Raw genomic sequence first — 4,628 nt, 5'->3', positions numbered from 1 at the left:
AAATGGAAATAAGAACGTAGCACGTTGGCATGTGTACTCAGTTCACAAACAACATACACTTCACTGTTCAAAACATACGACATTGACACAACGTGAGCAGCCTGCATTCCTAGCTGAGGTTGCACCGACTCATAAACCCACAGAACTGGAAGGCAATGTAGTAAACACGTTCAAGCCTCCCACAAGGCCTGTAGTGTCTGCTGAAATCAGCATGGCTTGAGTTACAGGTACCTCTTTTGAAGTTTGGTTGGCCTCCCGAGTTATGGAACTGAATATGTTTGCATAGGTTTATAGAACAACAGGACTAGGAAAAAACCTCAGGCCAAGCCATGTTTTTCCTAATTCTGTCTAGGAATAAATGCATAAATCCTAAAATACTTTTGTGACTTTGCAGTGTCACAATTTCTTATTAGGAGCTTGGACTTCTAACCACCTTCAAAAGATGTCTCAAGTGTCATGGCTGATCCAATACAGGTCAAAACACAAAACAAGCTTAAAGGAAGCAAAAACCTGTCCACAGTATCTTAAGATCCAGTGTAGAATTAATACTTTAAAATATATTTAGCACTTCGAGACCTGACTGGGCAACATGGTGAAACCCGGTCTCTGCAAAAACTATAAAAATTAGCTGGGCATGATGCTGAGTGTCTGTGGTTCCAGCTGCTGGGGAGGCTGAGATTGGAGAATCAATTGAGCCCCCAGAGGTTGAGGCTGCAGTAAGCTGTGATTGTGCCATTGCACTGCAGCCTAGGCGAGTGAGACCCTGTCTCAAAAAATATATATAAATTTATAAATTTTATAAATATGAAATTACATATTATATATAAATAAACTACATATAATATATAACTATATAGTATAAATATGTTTTTATAAAGTTGTATAAAGTTTATACAGTTTTTATAAGGTTTATACAGCTTTATAGATATTTATACAAATAAAGAATATATATTATATGTAATAAATCATATATAAAATTTATAAATTATATATAAATATGTAGACATATCTAATTATAAATGTATATACATATATAATATAAATATATATTTATAATGGTCTATTTATAGATATAATTATAAATATTTATATATAAAATATATATATGTTTAGATATATTTAAATATAGCAGGGGAAACACTGTGTCATCTTTTGGGAGTTCACATGGTCCTGTTAAGGTTTCGATCAATACTCTTTAATGGCTTCTGGTTTTCAACAAATCAAGTGCATGCTTCCTGCTTTTGTTGTAAAGTCCTCAAACGTGTGCCTCTGCCTGCATTCATGACTTAGGATTTCTGTACCCCGCCCTTCACAACACCCACACTAAGTGGCTTGTCTTTCCACCAGCCGGCCCCACACCTTGCTTCCTTTACCACATGGATGTCCTCACGCTATTTGTTCCCTATGCGTTTGTGTGCAAATAAAATCCATTCTCTGATGCTGGGCATGCATGGGTCTTCCTCCATGAGATTTCGTGAAGGAAATCTTACGTACTGCTGATGTTGATTGCATTGATTGATCAATTTACAGTCCCAGAGACATATTCTATAGAGGAGATGAGTAAAAGACCAATTAACACGGACTTGCAGACCATCTACCCCAAACGTTGCCTTGTTGAAAGAAGGATTTCGTAGAGAAAACTCTCCCCGCAGCTCCCTCTGTGTGTGGTTCATATACCTCCTAGCCAGGTACAAGGCATGCCACCTTGTAATGCTCCTTCCTGCCTTATTTCTCCCACACTGTGGCATGCACCTGGCTGATGGACCACGCCTCAAAGCTGCTGAAACGCCAGCCTAAGCCACACATGAGGTAACCCATTTTCAGAAGGGTCGTTCCAGACACGTGGTGCCCAGATGGGAGCCGCAGTTTGAGCTTTCATTTTTAAAATTTGCTTCCACTGCAGAAATTAACATTCACATAACCGAAGCTTACAGGGAGCCTGTTTATAGTCAATACCATAGGTTAAGATTAGAGATGATGTAATTCCTTAACCATAGACATACTCTCCAAATGCATGAACACAGAGAGGAAAATAGTGTGCAGGCAGCTGTTAAATTGCTCCCTGATGACTTCCCCTCTGCCACGTGGACTCTCTTCCTTTGACATGGTCTGTCTAGTCTTGTATTAAAAATAAAATCTCCCTTATATTAACGAAATACAAAATATTAATGTATTTCAGACTCCAACTGAAATTTACACTGGAATCTACACCACCGGCTCTCCTGGGTCTCCAGTTGTAGATAGCAGATCAGTTTTCAACCTCCATAATTGCCCAGGCTGCAGTGCAGTGGCACAATCACAGCTCATTGCAGCCTCGACTTCCCAGGCTCTAGTAATCTTCCAGTCTCAGTTTCCCTGAGTAGCTGGGACTACAGTCATGTGCCTGCACACCCAGCTGTGTATTTCCTCTTATAGGGATATAAAATTATGTCATTCGTCTTCTTGTTGACTTGTAACCACCATGAAAGCATGACTCTTGTCTGTCTTATCCTCTTCCCCATCTCCAGAGCTTGGCACACACTAGCAGCTCTACAATTAGTTGTTGCATAAATGGCAAATGAAGGAGTATTGCATTCTCTGCCTAGAAGTCCCTGCACCCTCTCCCTTCCCCAGAAGAAAACTTCTTACTGGCTAAGATGCTGTTCTCACCTCAGTGCTTCCAAAGGAGCCTCAGCAGGTCAGGGTCTATCACTTCATGTGTATTTATCCCCAAATTCAGATATTATTTGGCTCAAGGAATGCACTGCAAATATTTACAGAATGAACCATTGAAGGAAGAAAAGAAACATGCATGAGCAAATTCTCTGTTTCTGTTATAAGAGGCTGTGTCAGTCAGCTATTGGCACATAATAAAGAATCCCAAAATGCAGCGGGTTAAAAAAAATCTATGTTATATACTCACTGTTATATGGGACAAACATTCAGCCTGTACTCAATGGGTGCTTCTGAGGTCTACCAAGCAGAGGCCCAGAATGATGCTGAGAATTTTGCAATGCACGTGGCAGCTTCCATGACAAATAATTTTCTGTCCCCAAATGTCAATAGTGCGAATGTTCAACAACAAAACCCTGCTTCCTCTAAGTCTGAGTTTATTAGGTACATTTCTTTTCTTTTTTGACTTTATTTACGTGTGTGTGTGTGTGTGTGTGTGTGTGTGTGTGTGTGTGTGTGTGTTTAATAATGAAATGCTTCACGAATTTACCTGTCATCCTTGCATGGGCCTTGCTAATCTTATCTGTATCATTCCAATTTTAGTATATATGCTGCCAAAGTGAGCACATTAGGTACATTTTTATCTTCCAAGTCACTGCAGGCTACAGTTTTGCTCTTCCAACACAACATACCACTGGTTGCCATTTTTTTCTTGCCTTTGGTAGCAGTTACCTTACTATTTTCCCAACCTTCATTCACCACTCAGTTTCAAAGCCAATGAAGCATGTTTTAAGCTTTTGTATGAGAGCAACCCCCCACCCACTTCAGGTATGAATTTCAGGATCTGTTACCTATTTTTTTTTAATATAAAATCACCTACAAGCTTAGTGCCTCAATATCACAAACATTGTATTTGCTCATATGTCTGTGAATCAATAACTTGGACTGGGTTCAGTTGGGCAGTTCTTCTGTTGGTCTTGCCTGGGGTCTTTCAGGCAGCTTCCATTATCTGGCAGCTTGATGAGACTGGATGGTCTAAGGTACATTCATGAACACGTCTGTTGGGCGGTCTTGTCTGTCAGCCTAGAGTACTGAGGCCACTCCATATAAAGAAGCCAGGGTAGCCTTTTTGAGATGAGTCACCATGAGAAAGATTCAGCTGACAGCCAGCACCAATGGCCAGCTATATGAATACACTCCCAGCTTACACCATCCATTTTCAGTCAAACTGTCAGAGGACTGGGACCACATAAGGCACCTTCAGGGAGACCCACAGAAGAACCATCCAGCTGAGCTCAGTCTGAAATTTGTGACCCAAAGAGTGATGCGCAAATAAAATGGTGATTGTCTTTAGCTACTAAGTGTTGGGGTGTTTGTTACACAGCAATAGGTAATGGATATAGGTCCTTAACTAGCAAATAGATTACCTCATGGAAATGTGGAAACTCCCACTCCTATATTTATAATTAATTCCAACGTGGAAAAGAAGCTCACTATTGATTCTGTGAGGCTAAAACTGATGTGAAGCTAGTGGAAAGCCAGTGAGCAAGTGGTGGCTGGTTTGAGCTAAAGTGCTTGCTCAGGGAAGCATACTCTTCCTAAATTGCTGCATTGTGGGTCTGGACCAAGGTGAGCTTGGGTTTCTGAGGGGAGTTCCCTTACAGTAGGGGAAGTTACACACAGTGAAATAGACTTACAGTCACTCGTTGCTTAATGATGGGGATACATTCTGAGAAATGTATCACTGGGTGATGTTGTTGTTGTGCAAACATCCTACAGTGCACTTACACAAACCTAGATGGTCTAGCCTACTACACACCTAGGCTATATGGTGTAGCCTGTTGCTCCTATGCTACAAACCTGTACGGCATGTTCCTATACTGAATACAGTAGGCAATTGTAACACAAATCACTAGGCAACAGGAATTTTTCAGCTCCATTATAATCTTGTGGCACCATCATTTTATATGCTGTCC

At 40.6% G+C, this 4,628-nt stretch overlaps 1 non-coding gene across 1 annotated transcript; it reads right to left on the bottom strand.

Moving 5' to 3' along the window:
- Positions 1–3,174: 3,174 nt before the first annotated feature.
- Positions 3,175–3,279, bottom strand: LOC123571436 (U6 spliceosomal RNA). The gene has a single exon (XR_006695600.1). It is a non-coding gene; the product is annotated as a U6 spliceosomal RNA (small nuclear RNA).
- Between the last annotated feature and the right edge of the window lie 1,349 nt (positions 3,280–4,628).

This window comes from Macaca fascicularis, chromosome X (assembly GCF_037993035.2).
Source record: "Macaca fascicularis isolate 582-1 chromosome X, T2T-MFA8v1.1".
In the NCBI taxonomy this organism is placed as follows: Eukaryota; Metazoa; Chordata; class Mammalia; order Primates; family Cercopithecidae; genus Macaca; species Macaca fascicularis.
The sequence above is the reverse complement of the archived record's forward strand: the minus strand, read 5'-3'. Positions and strand labels throughout refer to the sequence as shown.